Here is a 24,922-nt window from a genome sequence, read left to right as displayed (position 1 = left end):
GAGATTACACAGCGGGCTTTTGAGGTACGTCACCAGGGAAAAAGCGTCGTTCGCGATTACATCAATATTAGAGAAACGGCAAGGTCACGAGAGAGGAAGATTTTCGTTGCTCGTTTTCTCGTACTTGTGTTGTCGTTCGTTGGCTCAATCGTCAAGGGAATATCGCGAGTGCGAAGAAGCCCAAAGGAAAACTAAGGGACGGTGGAAAGGAGAGAGAGAGAGAGAGAGAGAGAGAGAGAGAGAGCGAGCAAAAAAGAGCGTAAAAGGCACGAAAATGAAGCTGAGTGAACGAAACGACGTGTCTCGCGCGCGCGTTCTTTGAGTCTCCCTCGCTTCGAGGACGGCAATGACACTTAATATCAAGCACGAAATGAGCTTAATGAGAGGTTGTCCTCGCAGTGTGCGAGAAAAGACACGACGAGCGAACGAACGAATAAGAAAATTGGTGCCAAAGAGGCGGGGAAAAGGGAGGAAGAAAAAGGTGCAAACTCGACGCTCGAAGCTCTCCAACGAACCGCCAAGGCTTGGAGAAATTGTCTCCGCGTTAGAACCCATAGCGGCCAAACCAGAGGGCAGATTCTCTTCACTTCTTTTTTCGACTATCTGTCTCTCCCTCTCTCTCTTTCCCATTCGAGCGAGCCTCCATTTATCCTCCATCTCGGCGTCATCGTGCTGGACTGTTTATTTTTTTGCTACCCCTTCGAGGCCACTCTGAGCCAGCCACTTGGCAGGCGTTCAGGAAAAAGGAAAAAACTTTTGTCGAAAGCTCGTTACACTTAGCTCGACGCCAACTTTAACCACCGTTTAGGTAGAATTTTTTCCTCGCTCCCTCCCTCCCCCCCGCACTCTCAACCCCTTTTCCTTTTTGCAAATCATTCCTTTTTAGGATAATTCATTCCTTTCGTGTTAATTCGCCTTTTAAATGATCGCCCATGACGCCTCAGCGACCTCTCGACGGTGCAGAAGATCTTTCACGATCCAGAATCATTAACGAAATTCGAAAAGTCCTGAAGCTACTGCTTTCCATTTTGGCTCATCGAACTTGATCTTTCGATTGGAAAATTATTCGTTTCCCCATGAATTTACACCTGGAACACAAGTTTTTAGTTCCTCATCCCCACATGTATTGTTCCACTACCGGGTCCAAGGGTCGCCCAAGAAAAAAGACCATAAATTAATTACAAGAAAGTGTCCCGGTGAAGACATTATTTTAGTGTAAAACATTTGTAGATGAGACCTCTTCGTATCGTCGCCTTTCAATGGTTAAAAATAGTGAGATGCAAGGAACGAGAGAAGAGGCTCTATGGGAATTTTATTTATGAGCTTCCATATAACATTCCCGAGACGCTAGAAAGTGTCTTGAGCGTTTATTGCCTTATACCATCCGGTATAGTCGTCCCCTATTTTGTGTCTAGTCGAGGAGGGCCTTGCTCTCCTGTAGCTCTTCTCTTTCACTCTTTTCGCATCGCCCTCTTTCCTCGCTACTTTGAACGAGCTCTTTTCCTCTGAGCCTCTTGCCCTTGCTGCGGATACAAGTGAACACCATCGTGTATAGAGGCAACGGCAGCCACTCTCATCTGCCATAGCACAGAGAAAGAAGCACTTCTCGCGCACCAATGCATACGGTGGATCCTACTCCTCGAAGTTATATTCAAATATATTTTTTTTCTCCGCTCATACGTTCCTATTGCTTGAAACCTTCGAGGCGTTTTAGCGCCTGCGACGTAAAAACGTTTTAGTCTAATATTTTATCGACAGAATCTCCCTCATTTTTCCTTTTCGATGAAGAAAATATTTTTGCACAAAAACTTGGAGTTAAATGTTCATTCTCTGTCAACAATTTTCCATTTCAACGTCGGATTATCGCTTTTTATAGTTTGTTCAAATACTCGACGAGTCCCCAAATTCATTCGAAACGTTTACAATCGAATTGAACTTGGTGTTGATAACTCCAGCGTGGAGACACACGTTATTTTGACGTTTGATTCTCATCTCCAATATTTCATCCCCTTAATGCATTTTCCTACAACCTGCTGCCTGCAGAGAAAAAGAGGGACGAATATTTCAAATTTTATGCAGTTATTTTTTTTTCCTCCTCGCATTATGGACGCGGTCTTCACCTGTCTCCGAGGATCCGGCACATCTTGAATAAATGAAGGTCGCTGTGGGATCCATAAGCAGCTTAAAAGTTTGTTGTGGCTTGTGAGAATTTTCCTTTTGTAGCCCCTCACTTGTTTCATGCTGCCTCGGTTTTTTAAAAAAATGTCCATCACTCTGTTCATGACTGTGGAATCCTGTTTTATATTCTCCGGTTTTTTTAAAGCTCTTTCCTAAATTGCATCGGAATACTCGAGCCAAAGCGATTGAATTTGAAAATTGATTAGCCAGAAGTAGAGACAGCTGGACGAGAGCGATCGATTCGAAAAAATCGAGGTCTACGATCATCTTCAACTCAATGTCTCTCCTCGTAGCTCATCCTTAATAATTCCAAGCAAACACGTACTCGAATCGCTTCTTAAACTCATGCGCAAACTTTCCATAAACTGGTTACGCTTACATCAAAGTTACGAAAATCATTCGAGTTTTGTTTGCTCGGATTTTATCATCGAGTTCGAACACCGGCAGCTTAATCATCCCTCTCGTTAAGGCACATGCCGCACAGACTCAACGCTTACAAAGGATATTGACAAGCATACAAAGGATATTGAGCAAACTGCTCGAAGCATTGCCATACGCGTGTTTAACAGTGTATGAACTTAATTACCTGACGGTTTCGAAACCCGGTCTAATATCGGCTTCCACTGTGAGTGGATTCCATTTCGAATATTGCTATAAATAATAACAATGTCAAAATTCATAGTTGGCTCTGACAGTTCAGAGAAAAATAGAATTTTCGTGTTCACTCATTTCGAAACAATCGAAATCATAAAATTCGTGCTGAAAACATAGCTTTTATGGGTCACGGAAAGTGGGTTGATGCCTGCGATAAAATGATAAAGTTCATGTCCACCATCTGTAATTTTCTGCAAGGGAAAAAGAGTGACACGGGTGTAAGGGCAGCAGAAGACGATATCGGTTCAAAAAATTGAGCGTAATTCCATGATCAATTGCCTACGTTTCCAGACGACAAACAAAAATAATGAGAACTTACGAGTATCTACTCCAAAAGGAAGAGAGAATGAAGGTTGAAACAAATAGCAATCCTTGTCATTTCGATTTTGTAATTTATAGTAAAAATTCTAAACAACAAAATGTTGTTTCAACGCGAGCGATTTTCAGGTGGTACTAAAATATGGATACGGGTAAATATCGAAATCTGAGCACCGGAAATATGAAACAAACAAGTTAGACGAGATGGAGAACAATAGCCCGAAGCCTGGAGACTTCGTTACACATAGTTCGCAACAGAGGTAAACTTGTGCTGTGAGAGGTGTTTTGTTGGGAGGCTTTAATACGTTATGGGGTATATTCCCATGGAGCAAACGTACGACGCATGCATGTGCCTATACACGAAACAAGGTTGTATGTATAAACATGAGAGTACGAAGAGGAAAAGCAGATTGGAAGCCATTCCAAGTTGCACAAAAGCCCATTTTGCCCCACTTTTCGATCGAGATAAACTCACTCGACGCTTTCCAACGAACGTCTTATACTAACTTGGATTTTACTGGTATCGTCAACCCAAAAGAAAAATGTGAACGCATCAAAACGCTGCTAAGATTTTACGTCGCAGGTCCAAGTCCAAGGACCACAGAGCTGGTTAGTTGCTGCGTCCAAAGTAGTTAACGTCACAGAGTTTCGTCGTACCTTCTCCCTTCTATATCGCGACGTACTTCGCCATCAACCAAGTCGTACACAAAAGTACGTGTACAGCCATAGATACGTGAGTAAACCGATTTATGAGCACATGGACCAACCAAATGTGTCTGTATCTCTTGCAGCAAAAGATCGCTGCCCTGGACCCTGATTCGAACTACTTACTTTCCTACTCCCCTTTCTGTCGCACTGCGCACTCACTCCGAAATCTCCTTTCACTTTCTCCAGCTCCTAAGGACAAAAACAGATTACAATAGAAATTATAGAGACAAGTTTTTTCATCCCAGAATAAATATCATTGATGAAAACTGATCAGAGATTATTATCATTCGTTTATCAATGAACATTGTCGTTCCCAGTTGCCTTCATAAATCACTGAAGTGGTCCAGATCAGGTTTCTTGAGACTTATCACTGCACTTCCTTGAGCATCATTGCTGGCTATCGCTGAACTTTTGGCGGAGACGAGCCCTTTCAGTTGACGATACCAAAAGAAAAACTTCGTAAGTATTGGACGCAATAAAATTTTCCAACGAGGGATTCAAAAGAAGAAAAAAAATTCGTAATTTCTCTGAAGATCACACTTGATTATGATATACTGAGTTTCTTTTTCTGGCTATGAGAAAATGAACGAGGAAATGAACGATTATATTCTGCCAACAGATGACTAGCATTCTATGCGAATCCAAACAATGGCAGTCGCGAGATAGGCATTGTCCTTTGTGCAGTGACATATTATGTGGAGGCACGAACGATGATGAGATAAAGTCGGAATTCCTGGCTCCTCCCGGATAATTTTCCAATACAAGAAATAATTATTCGGGAACACGTGCCAGTAATTAAAATCCGCAGGTTGTTTACCTTGAGCGTTCAGCTACGTCGTAAAGTGGCTTGCTTGGAATTTTATTTACGTCATTTTGGAAGATTCATAAACTTAGTCCACACAAAATGCCTCGAGAAAGAGATAAATTTTAGTGAGTTATCGCATTCGAACAATAAACTCGGATATCTGTCGGGGCTGGAACTTTCTAGTGAATTTATATTTTTACTCAATCTCTCAAAACTGTTTGCGAGTGAAATTAAGCGTCCCTTTAATATGTTTACTTATGTATATCCCCTTCCTATCTCTCACACCATTTCATTCTCCACTCTGTCGAGCTTCACACTCATGGTAATTACACAATTAACTATACGACGAATATTTACCTTGGATCCACCACTCTCAAAGGCTGCTTAACATATTATACACGAGAAGATGAAAAGACCAACGAAGACGACGACGTTTATGCGTCTCTCTACTGTCTTGTTGGACCTCGTAACATAATTTAATTGTACTACTTTAGAATCGCTTTGGAGTTCCAAAGCTCTCACATAATTTTTGCATCATAAATGAATCCCTTAAACAGCAGAATTTATTCGTGTGTACATTTCGTTTTGGGTTCACGAATTATCTGCATCACGTTTTTTCCTTCTTTAGCATCATTTCAAAACAGTAATTTTTCAATTTGATTTTATCATCTACCAGATTCAAATAATTCAATTTACCATTAAGTTATAACGTTTCGAAAACTCATCACTGACAATGAGATAACGTCAAACAAAGGCAGCCAAAAATGTTCCCAAGTACTTATTTTCCTATTTTCAAGTGAAAATAAATCGTAGAAAGCTACTAAAAAAATATTGAAAATCAAACATTTTTACCCTAAAGAACAAAAAAACTGTTTATTTCCTTCGAGTAAGAATTTCACTGAAGAATTAAATTCAATCGAAAACCGTTGCTCGGCACCTCATCGGAGTCAAACTATTTTTCGATCATTTTCAATGCTTACGATTTTTAAATTACCAAATGAAATAAACGAACATATCGAAATGCCGTGTACTTGTAATCCTATCGTCAATAATAAGCTTTTCGTGTGAGAAAATTCAGTTGAAATTCATCGAAGAGCTCTCTCTAGTTATAAGTATTAGTCAAACGTACAAATAGGCAGTCAGACGGACGAACAAACAAACTTTTTTCCCTCACAAACATACGTGTATGGGAGTATGCAATCGAGCTAACGCACAAACTCGGACGAGGTCGTTGAAGTAAATCATTGAAAATTTATCGTGCACAAAACGATGCTATATATTCGCGTTCGGCAAACTATGCGGGTAAATAGGGAAACGCCACTCGTCTGTGCAAGATCCAAAAGGTTGCTGCTTTCGTTCCTAGTCGCTCGTGAAAATTTCCCCATGAGAGGAGTTTCGAACACAGCAGTTATTTGGACATTGGCCAATTCTCTCTTTCTATTTAATTTATTTCGTCGATCCTCTTTTTTCTCGCGTTACCATTTGCCCCTTTATTGTCTCGTTTGCAATATCGAGCACGATTTAATCCGTATTCATTTCCAGTCAACTTTTCAACGCTGAAAATATCGTTTTGAATGAATAATTATAAAACTCGTGAATTATTTTACGAAAATGGTTGAGCCGAGGGGGCCTCCAAAATAACAGAATTTACAAAACACATTTTGACTGTTCTTCGGAAAAAAAAAAAAGAAAAAAAAACAACGTACGTATTCGTATCAACATGAAAGCCAAATTGATTTTTTGCTCCAATGATCCGTGCTGCGTTTGGTGCCGAACATTAGCGCCAAAAAATATCGGTGTTTCCAGCTCGTTAACATATATTTGTTTGATATGTTTTATTCCCAGACAGATTCTCCGGCCACCGAGGCTGATAGAACAGAGTGTGAAAGAAAAACGATTGCACGGAACACGAAGGTTGGTTGAAACGATGCTACACCGAATGGAATTGACGATAAAAAACAAGCGACTCCGCATGGGGCATGACGATTAATCACTGAGCGATGCTGCGTGCAGCTGAGCTTTCCACGTTCCTCGATTTTTCATCTCGCATTCTCTCATTCCTTAGTACTTCTGATTGTTTCTTGGCGGAGAGAATTTTCCGCACAAAGGCCGTTGGTTTTCCGTACGAAATAAATTTTCGATTCAACACGAGCTTCGATATTCGAAATTCGTTGATAAATTAATGTCTCGTCGAACGAGGGCAACCAATTTTTTCAAATTCCCAACGCTTAAAGGCCGGAGTTATTTCGATGTGCACGATTTTTCAGTATCCAATATATTAAAAGTACCGTCGAAAGTGTAACTCGAAAAAAAGCACAAAAAAATGTCGAATCCCAAACGCGGTGTCCCCGTAGAATATGAATTTCCGGAAGGCAGCTCGGGGGATATCTGGTGAGTTTAATATGAATTGATTAACCGTGCAACCAGCAGAAGAGACGAAGAGGCTGAGAGAGACGAAGGAAGAGAGGGATCTCGGAAGGACGGCCCCTTGAGTTTAAAACACAATATATGTGATCAAATGAACGGATGAAGGAGGGAGGACGAGACGCAATGAATCACACGAAATGATGGTTGATGGTATAACGAGAATTCCGACAACGGGTATTAACCAGAAGCGGAACGATAAATGAACTTGGAATCTAAAAGCGAAAGCCAGAGAGCGAGGGGGAAGGAGACAGTGCTCGGTGTCAGTATCCTCAATAATTTTCCTGATATGGGGCTTATGAAGGATTAAACGGAGTAGATTCCCGAACGGAGTTTCCCGTTGGCCATTTCATGTATGAGATTCCAGAGGTGTGATAGCGTTATTTCAATTATACGGGCAATCGTAGCCCATATTAAATTCATTACGCAGCCACAAACCACCGTCTTTTGATCCATCCAAATATCAAGTCCCAAGAGCTTTAGCAGCGATAGCAACGGGCCCGTGAATGCACCGAGTCTGTCCCCGGGGCCATAGTGACAAGATGAATCGACCAATAGTTGGAAAATCCAGTTGAATTACTGGCCAGGAAGCCCGAGATTCGTTTACTCGTCACTAGAAACCGCCGCGTCTTCCGTGTCTACAAAAGCAATTGAAACAATAAAGATCGATTTCGTGCTCGGTGAAACTGATTTCTTGCTCCCGTCGATCCTCCCTTCTCGAGTAATTCCTCCCCTTGTTGGCTTCGCGCACTCCGTCAAGCTTTCTTCCCCCCTGCTCCCTCCCCCCAGCTCTCGATTCAGGTCTATCGCTCCTGCGATTGTAATTGGCTTCCAAATGAGAGGTCGGGCTCACGTTAATCTCAGCAGTTCTGCAGGTAGATCGTTGAGCAGCTTCGAGATATCAAAATCCTCGTAGTTGCTCGGGGGATTGAGAAAGCTCTACGGTCTTCTCGAGTTCGGTAATGCAAAGTGCAAGTATGGAATAAAAGGTCGTTGAGAAAATGAGGGAGCGGCGGCGGCAAAGCTTAAAGGAGAATTTCGCAAGGATGCTGTGTGCTACTGAGACTTCCAACGGACAATAATTCTGCCCGGATAAAAAGAGGACGCGACTAGGAAAGTTGTTATGTAGAGTATACAGAGCGGAGGGGAAAAAGAAAGAGAAGTAGAAGCCAGAATAAAGGACGTTTGTCTATACGTACGCGGTGAGTACACTCGGGAAGAAACAGGGCGAAACTTTGGACGGAAGTATTTATCGTATAAGCCGGTAACGGTTAGCCAACTCTCGTACACGAAAATGTATACGATCCCACGTACACTTTAGTCGCATTATAAAAATCGTCGTCGTGGTATATATAATATCGAAGTTATTCTTTTTTGCTGCGTAATTCCAGTTGACTAAGTGCGAGGAAGGAAGACTTTGAAAGATTCGAATGTGGCGAGATCATTAAAACCTGCGGGGAGGTGCGTCGGGACTTCATTTTCAATTTCTTCGTCACCGAACATCAACTGTTTTTCTCTTCATCGTCTCCGCACTTGTTCCTCCCTTTTTTATTTTTTTTTTGCTTTTCCTTGTCTCGGATATCCGCTTAAGCAATCCACACTCGGTGATTTCCTCTTCTCATCATTTTTATTTCTCCTTTCTCGGTCGCGCTCGTGTTTTTTTTTCCCCCCCCTTTTTTTCATTCACTCGTCAATTGTTTGTGTGGCGTTGGGGAGAGTCATTAAGGGAACGATGATCGTTCAGATGTTCCACTTCCTCAAAGCCTCAGACTCTCGACACAGCCACGTGTGCAATATTCCTACACACATCGATAACAAACGCGCAAGATAAAATGGGACGGAATTAGAGAACGACTGGCCACGCAGAGCATCCAGAGGCAAAAAATTTATCGATATTTTAACCGTTTAATTGAAATTTTGAAATATTTTCACAGCGTCTACTCAGAGAAGAAAATAAATGCTGTTTTCTCATAATTTGTGTCTTGCTCTCCCGAGTCCGATCCATTTTGCCCCGTGCCTTGATGCACACGGATAAGGGGGCACAGAGGAATAGGAACACTGATGACAATGTCGAGGCCATCTGTCGTGGGTGCGTCGCAGGTCGTTCAAGTGATATTCACGACGTGGATACACGTTTGTTCTCGGTGCTTATCTCGCGCTCGTATAATAATGATTGTTGGCGGAATATGAGGACTGCGTCATCAGGGTAAAAAATGGATCGATCGACTCGCTTCACATTCGTCTGTCTGTCCGATCATTTATTTTCCCCTTCTTCGTTTTTCTGGTCTGCTCGTTTTTTTTTCTTTTTTTTTTTCATCTTCCTGCTTTCTCGGTCCTCATCGACATGCGAATCGCTTGATAGGTGAAAGCTTGCCGGAGTCGACCCTGTTTCAACAGATTCTTCCTGTGCCTTTTGAAGCCACATTTTTTTCTTCTCTTTTCAATCGCAGTTGAACCCAGTCTCGCGTTGTTTCCTTCATTTTCCCTAGCTCCGGGCAACGAGACTTTTTACACCAATCAATCATCCCTCCAGTCATCAGGATTCAGCATCATTTTTATGGAAAAATTACTCCTCGTAACTCTCGCGCTGTGTTTCCATTCGAAAAAGGGCCTTTTCGACTTCTTCGCCCATTCATATGGCTAAAAATATTTCTCTATAGCTCCAAATGTTCTTGAATTTATTATATACCTGTATGAATACATTCATATGTAAAAATAGCGTTGTATGCGAGCTGGTAAGCTCTGAGGACAAGTTCGCTGGGCGTAACCGTGACGCAGAACGAGGCAAATGTGAAATATGTCGCAAGGAATTATTTATCACACGCGGCCTGCTGGAGAGGTCGCTTTATATATGTATAAATATATACACATATATCCATTTAGTCGAGTTGCAGAAGCGACTGTAAAATGTTCTACGACGTTGGAAAAATATATTACTGCTAACGCAGTGGATGGTTAAGGGACAACGGAAGGGGGAATATCACCGGTGAACGCTGTGTGAAGACAGAGAAAAATTGAAAAAGCAGAACGGAGGTGAAGGCAACGACTGCTCCAGGAAAAAGACACGAGAAAGAGAAAGAAGCGAGAGCGAGAAGAAGCGAGATAGATTACTAAATTTTGTCTCGGAGTTTCATATTTCTCATTGTGAAACTCTCCCTGCCACTGGCTCAATTCTCTGCGGTCTCCCATTTCTACCATCGTCGGATTTCTTCTTCGAGGATGAATGTAATCATATTTTACTTTGTCACACCTTTTATCACAAGCTCGTTAAGATTAAAGAATTGCTGTTATTACGATTTTATTAAGTGCCCCCTCTCGCTTTTCGAGCTCAAACTTTCGTCGTTGAAAGTGGTCAAGCGTGGAATGGACTTCCCAACAGGAAACGAGAGCATTTTAAAATCATATTTTCGAAGCTGGCCCAACCTCCTGCTCGAATAATATCCACTCCGAGTGGCCGCATGGCAACGAACGTGAGTTTCCCCAAAGCTCAATTCTTTTTCTTCCCCGTGTTAATCAGAGCTCAGCCCATTGACATCCGGCTCATTTTTTTTACAACATCCACACTGTTTCCTGAATAAATAATCAACCCAGTTTAAACCTTCCAAGTGAAAGAAATCGTAAAAATGGTTTGCGTTTCCAGGAGCTCCTATTGTTGCATTTTACATGACAAAATCTTGTGGTTTTCACCAAATTACCTCGATATACTCCGGACGAAATTCAGCTCCCAGGAAGAGCGAAGGTTTCGAGGGGTCAAAGAAAACCGCAGGTATTTTACGTCATCCCATCTCGTCGAGGTTGACCGCGCAGAATTATTCATAATCCATTTTGCCATACCGCATGATGTTTCGTCCACTCTCATTATTGAGTTCCCAAAAATCAAATCCCCTCTAAGCACCAGAGAACATTTCGAAATCCATTTTTCGTAGCGCACTTATCCAATAATTTGGCATTAAAATACGAATGGAAAACTTTTTACTTGAGTTTGTGGCACTTCGGTACGAGAAAGCGTCACGTGCGACGATAAACGCAGTTGTTGGACGCGGAAGCTGCATGATTGTTGAAGAACAAAAGAATCTCGGCTCGACGCTTTTAGCTGCGAAAAAACGATGTTCCTCAAGACGCCAACATTCTCCGTCTCTTCGCGGCCTTTTTTTCGTTCACCCGCGTCGCGTGCGTTTCTCGAAAATCTTTTGAAAAAATGAATGAAAGATTTGCAACAATTTCCCAAACTTGCGGAGAATCCTTCAGTATCAAAGAAGCTGCGGACCGCGACGACTCGTTTAGAAACGCCCGAAAAAATCGCCCAACGCAAGAGCGTTGATGGAGTTCTGGAATGAAATCCATAAATCTTGGATTTCTTAGGCCCATCGAATCCATTAGAGTTCAGGAAAAACGGTACGCTTGTGAGTACAATGGGAAGAATCAAGTTCCGCAGTTATTGTTAAATGACTTAATAAAAGAAAGCGGTTTGTGGCTGCGGTGGGAAAAAAATTAAGCGCGAATACGTTATTGAAGGAAGGAAAAAAATATTGTAGCATCCTGAGATACGATTGGAGAGAAAATAACGGGGGAAACGAATGCGATGGAAAAAAGAAGGGAAAAAAGTGATCCGCCAGAAGCTTTTTGCCTCTCATTATATTTCTCCGGGGTCTTTTCACGCCCCTCGCCCTTTCTGTGCTCTTGCGTTCCAGCTCGACGCCCAAACCACCCCTTCTTTCTCCCTAGCGCTGAAACGTCAAACTCAGAGGTGACTTTTGCAACCCCAGCGTCCTGCACGGGCCTATAACTATGGAGACTTGAGTGTAAATCTCTCCATATATATAGACATCGAGAAAAATGTATAGACTCCGTAGTCGTTTCCCATTTCATCCGGTGCTCAAGCGTACGACAGTTGCGAATTACTTTGAATGCTGGCCAAAGATTGCCCACGGTAATAATTATTGTGGGGTCCTGACGAAAATGGGGGCTGAGAGACTATCCGGCATTCTTTTAAGAATTACCGAGGTGTGAATAACAAATGAAAAAGACAGAGAGAGAGAGAGAGAGAGAGAGCGTGAATGGGGCGAGACACCGAAGAACCAAAATACTGCAAAAAGGGATGGTTTGTGATTCAAGGGTGAACGAAGCCTTGGCGAGACAAAAAATACGAACAACTCCCCCAAAAGCCGGAATAAAAAAGCATTTCTCAAAAGCATACAAAGGAAGATGGAAAAAAAGTAGCGAGAAAACGATGAATGGGGAGGAAATAAATTCGGCGAGAATTGTTGAAGGTGCGATGAGGCTCTGCGGCTGTAAATATATTACAGAAAAGAAAATTTTTTCAATGGATAATGAGTTTCAATAAAAGCCCTCCTTTGACCAGCCGAACGGAGCTAAATTTCCATCTCTCATTTGCAACCTTCGAAAATTAATTGGATCGTTAATACGATCGGGCTCGAACGAGAATCTATATATGAGCGCGTATGTATAAAATGTACATAATGCGTACCCTACATACAATCGTATACACAATCTTCCTATAGATATATCGGGAATAACATTAACATTAATGTCATCTGCCGGAAGATATACGCCCTCTGGCTTCGCTACGAATGGAACTAATTTGCTATAGTATATTCGTAATATAAACGTCCTCCTTCCTCCTCCCATGTGTCGCGGCGTTCTCTCCGCCTTCACGGCTTGGAAATCATTTCTGCCAAATTGCTGGCTCCACGGCGAGGGTGTAGTCGAGAGAGGTTTCTGCTGTTCGAGCTCGCTCGCATCGACGATCCAGTCGCCGTATAAGCACCGTTCGCGACGAACGATCGAACATCCTCGCCGGGCGTGTACCAATGTAGGAACAATAAAATCCCTGCTGGAATAGAAAAAGATGAAGCTGTTAAGCCCGCAAATATTTTCCAGCCCTTTGACCCTTTTGTCGCGAACTCGCGAGCTCGCCCGTCAAAGCGTTAATTCACGGCTTCGACGTCAGCCAACGGATAGAAACGATTTCCAGCGTTTTTCACCTTCCTTTTTCAAATATTGTTTTCCATTAGTCTGCCGCGTTCTGCCAATTTTCTCGAGTGTTCGATTCACCGATCACTTTGACACTGAACTTTTCACTGTACCGGAAAAACGTACGCACAAACTCGTGATTTTCATATTGGTTCTTCATTAAACGTACTTTTTCTCTCTCGACTTTCGATGGAAGATAAATCATCGTTTCACGGGCACTCATATGAAAAAAGTCCAAATTTACGTTGAGCGAAAAACTTGAAAATCATTAAGTGAAATCTCGGAAACAAACTTCCGAAATTTTTGTCGCATCACTCCAAAAGCTCCAGGGTGGAGCAAAGATTCCGGATTATCGAGGGCGCTTCGCTGGTGCAGATTTACGCTTGTTTAATCTTGGGCAAGAATCGAGAAAGTCCTAGAATCCATGACACGAAAATCCGAACGAATCTAAAAAGTTGCAACAAAATCAAAATTGGCCGTCCGAGTCAACTGCGTTTGATCTGCTTCGGATTTCACATCGTCAATATCCACTTCGCGCGAAAAAAATTCATCAGCCCCATAATCCGAAGTGATCAGCTGTCCGTCAAAAAAATATTCCCGCGTGCCTGCTGTTTTATCGCCAGACTTTAGTACATACGAGAGCGTAATCGTGAGAATCGAGGCAAAAGTTCATGCAACGGGGACTCCGAAGTCATCGTACCGGAAGTTAAGTGGCAGCACTTGGAGAAGAAGTAGCGAGGGGGAGGGTGGGGGCAAATTTAATTTTCGGAGAATATGCACGTCTCGTAAAGTGACGAGAGTTCGAGGCTGAACGAGAGTACATTTTTTTTGTTTCTCAACCCCCGCTAATTTTTCCATTATCCCCTTGCGTACGGCTCACACCTGGCACTCGTATACGGGAACTTGAAGTCCTCTTGAATTCAGTTTTCCATTTTTTGTTTCATTTTTGAGGAAAAAAATGACTGGCAGACGGAAAGAACACAGTGGAATACACTCGGAGCAAGGAAGATCAAATTAAAAAAAACACGCACAAAATTGACGAACCTCTAAAGCTGAAAAAAGTAGTCAAAGCATCAACTACTCGGATAACACTTCTCGAGTGTTGTCCCAAAAGCCAGTGCTCAAGCAACGAGAAAACGACAATTTCATGTCAAAATAATCCGAGGCGAATCCATTTCAGTAGTGAAGATCGCGATTTGGTCAGACGTCGTCAGCAAAAGTTCACTCCGAGCTGAAGGTTGGCTATGTTCGTACGAGATCAATATTTATGTCTGCTTCGATGTGATGCAATGGGCACCACCGAGAGCACCTGAATCGATCGGAACAGATTGGAAAAGTACGAAAATAGGGGAGAAAGTATAAGATTGAAGCTGGTAAACATATACGACTTTCATACTTTCCGAGGTACTCTTACGAGAAGAGTATCATATCGTACAACACTCGACCTCGTCTACCAGGGAGACTCTTGCTCCCATCAACTACAGTACACTAACCTAGCTCAATATTCCCCCTTTTTCGCCCTTCTCTATGCACTTCCATCCGGTCCAGTGAGACTGCGTCGGAGGCTCGAGAGAAGGCGAAGGAGAGGGATATACGAAACGCCGCAGTCGGGGGAGTCACCCCCGGATAAGGGGATACTTTGTTTGCCCAGTGCTCGACCATTACTAACCCTGCTACAACAACCAGTGCATGTATCAAGCTCGAGCTCCGTTACTCCTCTAGATCTTTCAATGTTTCTCCACACCGATTATTCCATGCATGTCCGTACTATTTTATAGACAATTTTCAAATTCAAATGCTTTTACGACTTTTATTTGATCAAATCTGATCAGTGTGTGCAGAGACGTTTGTCGTTGAAACTATTTGTTTTTTTTATTTGGGTCTGTTGCAAATTTTTTTTCTTTGTGCGAGGAGTCGAAAGATTTTGGTGAGTTATGCCGGGCTTATGGGATGATAATTAGTTCTTACTCTGAAGGTGTTTGAAAAATATTGGTAGCTGATGGAACTTGTAAAATTCAATTCTCAGGCAATATTTACTTTAAGGTAGATCATGCCTGAAGCAGGATCGTATTTTATGGGTGTCTAAATTGGGTCGATTTTTACTTCCTAATTCGAGATCTTATCACTTTCAATTAATGTCAGAGTTATTGATTCAATATTGTAAATACATTTTTTCATCTTATTTTTTGATGAATGGAAATACAAGCCATTAAGTCCCTGCATGCTTAGAATACTATAGGTTTTCTATGTGAAAAGTCGCTTTAGAGAGCGAAAAGGGAAAATACAAAAGGTTATGACAGGAATGGGCCAAGCCAAGGAGAAACAAAATACTGAAATAAGTAAATGTGAGGTTATACGAGTGCTCATTACCAATTTCGTTTAATCTTTAACGTAATGTATCGCTGTATTACTAGTAAGATAATCGTCTCGTTTATTAATTAAATTTTTTTTTGAATATTCACTTTATTTGTATCTTTTTTTATTTGATTTATTCATTTTTATTATTCACTTTCATTAGTTGAATAAATTTATAAATAAATATGAAATTTAAATTGATTAATTCAGAAAAAATACACTTTGAATCGAAACGTCAAACATCCTGTAGATCGAGCAGACTAAGGCGAGAGTTTTGAGGGCACTGAAGCGTTCGAACTTATCAGGAATTCGTGACTTGAATTTTGTGTACATCCCGATCAACGACAAACGACAAAGTTCATAATGTTTGTTTCGTTGTTGGGATGGGAATGTGCAGTGCAAAGTGCAAGTTTTACTGATCAGTCGTTTTTGTTGTTAGCAACAATATTATGACGTTAAAGTTTGATTCCATTGGAGTTTGTTAATTGTTCATGTGATGTTACAATCGTAAATGTTCTTTTACTATTAACGCAAATCCAACTCCATCCCATTTCTTGAGTCGTGAAATTGGTAATTTTTTTTTTTCCGCTCATTACAACTTTGTCTTATTCGACTCAGAATCGCGTGAAACATGACTCGAACCCATCGTGCAAGGTCATTTTTTAATTTTCGAAATTTTCGAAAATTTTCAAAATTTTCTAACCTTGGCATTTTTTCAGAGTCTATTGCCTTCGAAAAATTTTTTTTTTCGGTCATTACAATTTTGTTTCGTTCGACTCAGAATCGAGTGAAACATGTTTCGAACCCATCGTGCGAGGTCATTTTTTAATTTTTGAAATTTTCGAACCTTGGCACTTTTTCGTAGTCTATTGCCTTCGAAAATTTTTTTCTTCTGGGATTTTTTTGCTTTGCGCATTCCTCAACTTTTCAATTCAAATACTTTTCAATCGTTTCTCACCCCCACTGAGATCTTGCCGAAAGTTTGCAATCATCCTTCGAAGGATGAGAAAGCAAAAAGTGAGAGAGAGAGAGAGAGAGAACTAGGGCCCTCCTTTCATTCGTCCACAGCCTTCCATCCAGAATTCCGTTAACACTTTGTTCTGTAGAAAAGGCTCTTAAATCAATTGATGCTGCCGGCACTTTTCGACTGCGTAATTGAAAGGAAAAATGTCACCTAGGTAGAGAAAAAGTGGATGAGAAACTCTCGCGTTTTCGTCAGACTAACGAAAAAAGAAAAACTGAGAGAAATAAGCGAATGTAGCCGGTCGTTCTCGGCGTTTGTCTTGCCTCGGAAAACCTGGGAATGGAAAAAAAACATTCGCGATTTATTGCATATTGCTGATCTCAGCGTCAGACTTTCTTTCTTTATTTCATCGTTCCATTCAAACGCGTGCTCAGGTTTGCAAGTTTTCCCCGCCCTACGAAAATCCTTTTAAGGTAACTATTGTCGCGATAAAAGATACGAATGAGATTTACCTCGCTCCTTCTACGGAGCGTCATTATTTCTCTCGAATTGTCATCCCTCTGCTCGGAGGAACGTGCCCGCGTCGAAAACAGCTTGTGCTACGGGTGCGCTCTGGTTTAATTTACAAATGTATTGTAATTTCGTTGAAGATCCACGGAGCCGAAGTTCTTATTTGTGATATTCGATAGAGATCCAAGTTTCCTTTGTGTTTCGAGGATGATAAAGTTTCTTCGAGCGCCTCGAGCGATTGAGAATTTCCTGGTGACGCTTTACGAAGAGAGTTTGTGAAATTTCGTGCACAGTTGGACGAAGAAAAGATTTGTAAGCGTGTCTTAGATCGAGACTGTTTAAAATATCTCAATTCATGCCATTATTTCACAAATCTATGATAATTCTCCATCACGACATTGTAATGGAGATCGGATGTCTAATTGATTGGAAGTAAAGCGGCTTTGGAGTGTACTCGAAAAAATATAAATTCCACAGCATTTGAGCGTCAGGCGGAAGAGCAAAGCCGACGCCCGAGGAAATACATTTTTGCGGAGATGAACCGAGACACGTGTAGGTAGAGATTTTTTCAGGCAAAAAAACGGGCAAAAGAAACGGCAGTGAAGTCTTCGACGTAGGGAAAGAAACCGGATGGTTTGGTGTGACGTAAAGCCGGAGGGTAGAAAATATTGCCGATGCTTTTTCTTCTTTCTCGTAGCGCCTCAACCTATATTTTCATAGTTCAGTTTTGCTTCTCTTCTTTCTTTTCCCTTCGCTCTCTCTCTCTCTCTCTCTCTCTCTCTCTCTCTCTCTCTCTCTCTCTCTCTCTCTCTCTCTCTCTCTCTCTCTCTCTTTCTCGCAAACTCACCCGATGCATTCGCTGCTGCTAGTGGCGATATTCCTTGCTAGGCAGTTTTCCAGCGGATCTCAGCATGGCTGTCGGGCGTACGTCAGAAGAAGATCAGCAACGGGCGAATTTATCCTATATTGGCTGAGCATTATAAATTTATATTGCATCCGTCGATGTTCCCTACCGCCCCCCTTTCCTTCTTCTCTTTTTTCCTCCCCCTTTTTCTCCTTTCGCGAGAGTTATATCGCCGAGGACTCAACCACGTTCTCGGACGAGATGCGTCTCTCAGATAAATCCGAAATTCCCAGAGGAAGCCAAAACCCAATATTTTCCAGGCGGAGGACAGGGAGTGGAGGGTGGAAGGTAAAGGGAGAGCAGCAGGGGGGTAAAGAGAGAAGAGAAAAAACGAGGATGTGAAAAAAAGGAGAAAGTGGAAGCCGATGTTCTCGCGTAGTGCACAAACGTCTTTATGCTTTATGTCACACCTGCTTTTCCAGTTTTGTGCAACAAGAGGGCACACCTCGAATGTGCGAAATCTCTCTCGAGATCTTTGAGAATTTTCGATAACCATGAGGCGCACATGTGACGTTTTTTTCGTGCAATTGTTCGTTTCATAGACCGTCAATATTTTTATGTATATTTGTATGATCGAAGAATTTTTATCATGGCACTGTAACATGGTGTTGGAAGGAAAAGACGTTTTGAATTTGTGTGCATGACGGGAGCGGGGGTAAAAATCTTCTGTCACTTTCGAATGATTAAATGAATGAGCTCGCACACGATTTTTACGAGCACAAAGAACTCGTGCAAATTACATTGAAACGTAAATTTTCTGGACGACACTCGAGCGTAGCGGGCGTTTCAGATTTTTTCACGTACGAGAAAATCAATTGGTCCCAATGAAACTCGAATAGAAATATTGCGGTTGGCATCTGCGAGTAGCAGAACGAAGGCTGCACATCCCCAGCATTCACTCGGAAGGAGAAAAAACGAGTAAATAATAAGAGATAAAAAAACGTGGTGCGGCGGGCGCGCGTATTGTTGGAGAACGAAATAAAACGCGGCCGCATGCAAGAAATAACAGGAAAAAGCTTCGGTGAAAGAGAGTAAAAAGAAGTTCACCTGACGGCGGTGGTTTCTTCGTGCAAATTTAACTTTTTCCTTCCATCCGCTCGAGTGTTAAGGACGTATGAAACGAGAATACTCCCCGAGAAAGGGTAATGAAAAGAAGATTCGCGCGAGCGGGAAAGAAAAGAGAAAATAAATAAATCCGCGCGAGTTTCTCCTGACGCGTCCCTTTTTACCTCGCGGCAACTTTTGTTCGTAATATTCTCGTAGGGCGAGATAAAAAGAGTTGAAGAATGGAAGGAGTGAGTGAGAGAGGCTCGGCGAGTCGAGGAGTGGGGGGGAGGGGGGGGGGGGGTGGGCGAGGATGATAGGACACAAGTTCCTTGTTTGACACTTGAGAACCGACAGACCGTGAAAATAAAAAAAATATAAATTGCAGTTGCTCTTGTCAGTGTTGCGGATCCTCTTCATTCTCGCAACTGCAACAACCTTGCGGTTGACAGACTCATTTTATTTTTACAGATATTTCTCCTGCACCCAAATTACTTGCCATTGCCACGCTTTATCCTTGTCAAATTTACTTTTATTTCCGTCCTTATTTTTTTACCTTCTCATCAAATTCTTATTTCTTTCGAAGCGTGCTCTCCGCAATTCTTAAAAACATCATCAAAACCTGTTCACCAGATTGCCGGGCTGACATTTGAGAAACAGCGAATAAAACAAACCCCGGAACTCCTCGACCTCGGCGAGCAATAATGATTAATTTAAATCTCACAATGTCAGGATACTTCTTCGTCCAACGATAAAGCCGAGCTTTGGAAAATCCCTCGAAAGAACGTCTTCGCTTTATAATAATCCCTTACACGTTTCATAATTTCAAATTCCCCATGCCAAAATTCTTGCTCGTAAAGTCCCAATTTTTCTTCTTTGTAACAAGACCACTCTTCCGTCTATTTTTTCCCTTCTTTCTTTTCCCATTTCTTTTTTTATCACGAGATCCATTGTTCAGAACGACAGACACCACTTTAGAAAGTCTCAAAAGTGAGGATAGTTCGCCTCGCAGTTTTTCCGGCGCTTTCCCCCGTGTTCTACCGCAGCCTGTGAAAGAGCAGAGCACTGTTATCCACCCTATACCGCTTCAAATACACACGAGAGATGGGCGTCGCGTTACACACTCTCTACTCGCCGCTATACCTATATATAATGAAACAAACGAGAGCAAAACGGCAGGAGTAGTAACAGCAGCAGCACCAGCAGTAGAAATCGTCGGTTTTACTCTTATATACATTCCCATATATAGATACATAAATATATGTGTATATAAATAAATATATATATGTATACATGCAAACATATATATCTTGGTTTGCAGGCTGCACGTTCCCACTTATTGGCCGCGTGCCGAGTGCACGCAATCGCCCAGATTTATGGAGAGACTCTTTTCTCTCTCTCTCTCTCTCTTCCCCTCGTTTTCTCGCTCACCTCTTGTGGAAGGAGGAAAGGGGTGTCGCTGGCAGAGAGGCTGGCAAAAGCGAACACATTTCTAGTATATAGATATAAAAAATGTTCACAGATATGTAGGTTTTTGTGTATATATATATATATTTGTATATTGGAGTAGGATTATATATAGTTGCACATATAAAGGGGCACAGGACCGAGTGGTTGGCTAGCAGACCGCCGACGACTCGCCACCGGGAATATCAAAGAGGAAACAATAGCTCGGCCAGCAACGAGGGAAGGAGAGAGCGCGGGGAGTCCAACGGTTCCATCCCATGCGGATGGAACTCGCGAGAAAAATTGCAAAATACTTCGGCACAGAAACTTATTTATCGGTCGGTCTCGACGCGTGCTTGATTTACGGCAGGGTGCATGCGCCATTCGTACTGCAGAGTGTTAATACAGCTGTTTATGTTTATGTGTGCGTGGATTTGAACACAGTCTCGTGACGTTTACGTAACACTGGGAGAACTGAGAATCTCGTTGGATCGCGAAGTCAACGATTTTCACAAATTTCCAGAGATTCTTTGGCGAGGAGAGTTTTAAAAAATGCTAAGGGAGCGCTACGTTCGTATCTCGTCGGGAAATCGAGCTCAGCAAATATTTATCCTGCATTTAACGTCGACATCCATCCGAATAATGTTGTCTTCTCGAGCAGTTTGTTTGTCGCTTCTACGTTGGAATATTTGCGATAAAATACTCGGGGCTCGTGCACCAAGAGGACAGAACTGCTGTGGAACGGTTTTCACACCAGCGGAAAGGGAGCCCGCCCAGAACGCATTGCCAAGGGGAGAAAAAATAAGCGCGTCGTTAGTGGGAGACTCATTAATGGAAACTGCCCTCAAGACACCCCTCGCAACACCTTCGAAACCGACCGTGCACACGGGTCTGGACAACTCTTTTTCTCTCTCATTTTTTCTCTCTCTACTCCGAGTACAAAGAGTGGTTTGCTCGCCTCGGTTCACCAGAGCGTGCAAGAGAGGAGCAGAGGACCAATACTAATTAGCCCCGTTCCAACGGAGCCACTATTCGTAGGACCCGCCCTCGAACCCCTTAATTTCAGCTTCTGATTCTACTGCACACTTGGCTAGCTACTCTCACACACTTCCATTCTCGCCTCTCTACTCTTTGAGCTTCCGGGTACTAAAATTCGTTGAGGAGAGCTCGTGGGGCTAAATGGGTTCAAGTTACACGATGCAACACATGAATTATGGAAGATAAACATTTGCTTGCATATCTCGGAAAATTTGTTTACCATCATTTTCATTCGTTTTTAGTGGCCCGTACTGCTTCAATGTTTTATTCTCCGTTAAACTCCTTTGCATATCCATTATTTGTACATTCATTTCAAAACACTGGTGTGCGCTCATCAGAAAAGGGGGGGGGGGGGCGGGAAGAGAGATGTTTACAGGAATATTTGCATCTCGCCCCTCATCCATTATCACCGAAAGCCTCAGAGATTTTGAAGGTTCTTTGCTTCGACATTAAAAAGGGGGATGATAAAGTCCTCCCCCAGAAAAAAGCTGCGATGAATTGATGGCCTTACCATCAATTCTTTCTTTCTTGATCCCATGAACCCGAGCGGTATGGCTCGGTTCTGGGAGCATGAGAATTCTTTTGAAAGGCTCTGAAGAGCAGGTAATTGTGCATGGGGGACGAAAAAATTGACACCCTTCGCTCGTGAAGCTATGAATATACATCGAGCGTTTTTTGCACTCCGATCGATCCGTCAGGAACGATATAACGAGAGGAAGTAATGCGGGGAGTAGAGAAAAAGTGAGGATTGGCAAATGTTTTTTACTGTAAGATAAAACGCTGAAAAGTGAGAGAATAATATGCGGTCACCTTTCCCACTGATTACTTATTTTATAGACATTCATATTTTTTTTACCTCGCTTACTCTTATCTTGCCTCGGTTTTTACGGAAATTCGCTCGAACCTCTTTTGAGTCTCACTGCACTCTGTCTGGTGTGTGTGTGTGTGTGTGTGTGCGGGTGTGTGTATGTGTGAGTAAAGTTCAGTTGTGTTTTCTCTCCGGATAAATTGGAGCGTATCCTTTGCTCAATTTCTTTCTGTGTCCGTCCATCTCACTTTATTCGCTCTTCAGCCTCAAGTCTCCCTCCCACCACTCACTTACTCTTTCTCTCTCTGCCTCAGTCTCTCTTTCATCTTGCTTTCCCCAAACTCACTTTCCACCCAGTGCCTTTATACATTTTTGCCCTGCTATCTCTTTCTCCATCGATCAGCCGGGCCCTTCTACTTCTTTCACTCTCTTTTGCAATGGCACCCTGGCAGAAGAAAACTTGCCTCTTACTTCGCCCCTCTCGGTCTTTGGACCAAGACGACGAGCAAGCTGCGCGGTTTTCCAACGAATTAAAGGGAAATGGAGATTCACCGAGCAAATATATACATTTATATCCGCACGTATTTAATGTATATACAGTTAGAGGCTTCACAGATAACGGGTAAATGGGGAAAAGAGATGGAAGAGCCACAGAGAACATTTGAGAATGTTCTTTCGAGTTGACCTAAGCAGAAAATGGCAAAATCTTTTACGACGAGAATTCTGGATACGTATACGAATCTTTATCCTGGCGAACGTCTGCGAAAGCTCCAACAAGAAATGCCACACTCTGTCCAACCACGGCGAATCACTTTTTTCAAAACCTTCTCCTTCCTCCAGCGTTCTCTCTGCTTACCACCTGGCAAATTGCAATTCTGTTACTTTTCCCTCCGTGCGACTGAGGAAAAATGGGGGTCGACGGATGCGATAGGAAGCTCAAATGCATCGACCCTTTAATGAATGGGGTCGTAAATAAATGAGAGTCGGAAAAAAAGCGTCACGAGCTCGTGAAAATAAATTTGATCGAACTGTGATGATTGTGAGCCAACAATAACTTTCGAGAAAACAAACAATGTTATTGAAATTTATTTCATCATTGTAAAATATCTGACAGCTGCGTGAATCAATGTCAACAATATGATGGCTTTTTGCGAATTCCCAGAAGTGAAATTTTTCAAGGAATGAAATTCTTCAGCGACGAGGATAACAAATTCTGTCGTGGGGGTCGGTAAAACTCTCGTGAGCATGCAACTCTCGTCCCTGTTCAGAGAATCGCAATGTCAGCGTTAATTTTTTCCCCAGACAAATCTCGCTTTTCTCTGGTTTACTTAGGTAAAGTCCTTATTTATCAGGAATCTCAGTACCAGAGAGATTTCGTCTTTTGGGTATTTTTCTCTTTCAATCCCTTTTTTCAGCTCCCCCCCCCCTCCCCCTCCCCCTCGACGCTTCGCTCCCTCTCTCTTTTATTTTTTCCCTTATCAGCCCCTTAACGGTACGTGAGGACAGTGAAAAGACTGTTAAAAAAGAGCGGAGATATGAGAAAAATATAGAGAGACAGAGTTTGTCTGACCAGGGGAGAAAACGTGACTCTGCGAGGGGCGCGTTATCATGGGGGTAATTAACAAACGCGTGAAAAATTATTCCCACTTCGCAAAATTTGCGTTTCACGAGTATTTTGAGAAGGGTATAGTTCAAGAGGAAGCAACCTTCGCGAAAGCTCTGAAAAAATGTGTAAATAATAAAATTCTGGCAAATTCGCTGGCTGTTAATTGAAGCCAATTTTCCGACGAGCCGCACTTAAGGTAGTTCGATAGCTAAGTGCCATACAAAAAATGAGGTGCGAGCTCTTCCTGTGTGAACATTATTCGTTGTGAAATATGTTCCAAAAATCATTCAAATTACAGCTAATGATCCGTAAAAAAATATACGGTTACGATATTTTAATAAAATTTCATTTTAAGTGCTCGTGATTTTGGAATTTTTAAATTTTTTCATTTGCCTACTCCCCCGCTCGAATACATCTTCATGCCGTATGCACATATACGAGCATACAAATGAACGCTCAGAAGCGCCTGAATCGTGGCAACACTGCACACAGGCAGCTGTCTGAGACGAGGGCAGCGTCCTAAATTATAGTGATAATCATGCCACGTCGCGAACCTTGAAAGTCTCTCTCTCTCTCAAATTCTCACAAGATTTTTATGACAATAATTTTTTTCTCAAAAACTATACGGTAGAACATGTTTTTTTTTTTCATTTTTTCTCCAGAAGATACTCTGACACTGTGCTTTTCAAAATCAAAATCGTAAGAACCGTTCTCGAGTTATTTCGACATACATTTTTTGTTTGACGATTACCACATGTGTTCAGATGAAGAAACCATAGAACTCTAACTTGCAATATCTGAAAAATGATACGGTATAACAACTTTTTTAAATTTTTAATCGATTCGTTAGATTTTTCTGTGCGACCTATATTTTTTCAAAATTTTCATAAGAAATATTTTGCTATATCGAACAACCTTAATAATGAAAAAAACTGTCAGGCATCGAGCGATGAGCTAATTTCCTACTCAGCGAAATGGCGAATGACAGGATTTTTTAATTTCCCTTCATGAAGGAATCAGAGATCAGTCGTTGCCGTTGATTACATTACTTTTTCGAGTGATAGAAAAGTGAAAAAGAGCGGAGCGATGAAAGAGAAACGTTCGGGGTGATTAAGAGTCCTCCATCTTTAATGGAGCATTTCCTAAGCTTTTCATTGCTCCCCCCA

The 24,922-nt window shown here is 42.1% G+C and overlaps 1 protein-coding gene across 7 annotated transcripts in view; it reads left to right on the top strand.

Annotated features, from left to right (window-relative positions):
* The window catches only part of LOC122415511 (lachesin-like), a 165,053-nt gene that overhangs the window by 125,509 nt on the left and 14,622 nt on the right, over positions 1-24,922 (top strand). The gene's annotated exons all lie outside the window — the stretch shown is intronic.

This window comes from Venturia canescens, chromosome 9, assembly GCF_019457755.1.
Source record: "Venturia canescens isolate UGA chromosome 9, ASM1945775v1, whole genome shotgun sequence".
Lineage (NCBI taxonomy): Eukaryota > Metazoa > Arthropoda > Insecta > Hymenoptera > Ichneumonidae > Venturia > Venturia canescens.
Note: the sequence above shows the minus strand (reverse complement) of the source record. Positions and strands in the feature narration are given on the sequence as shown.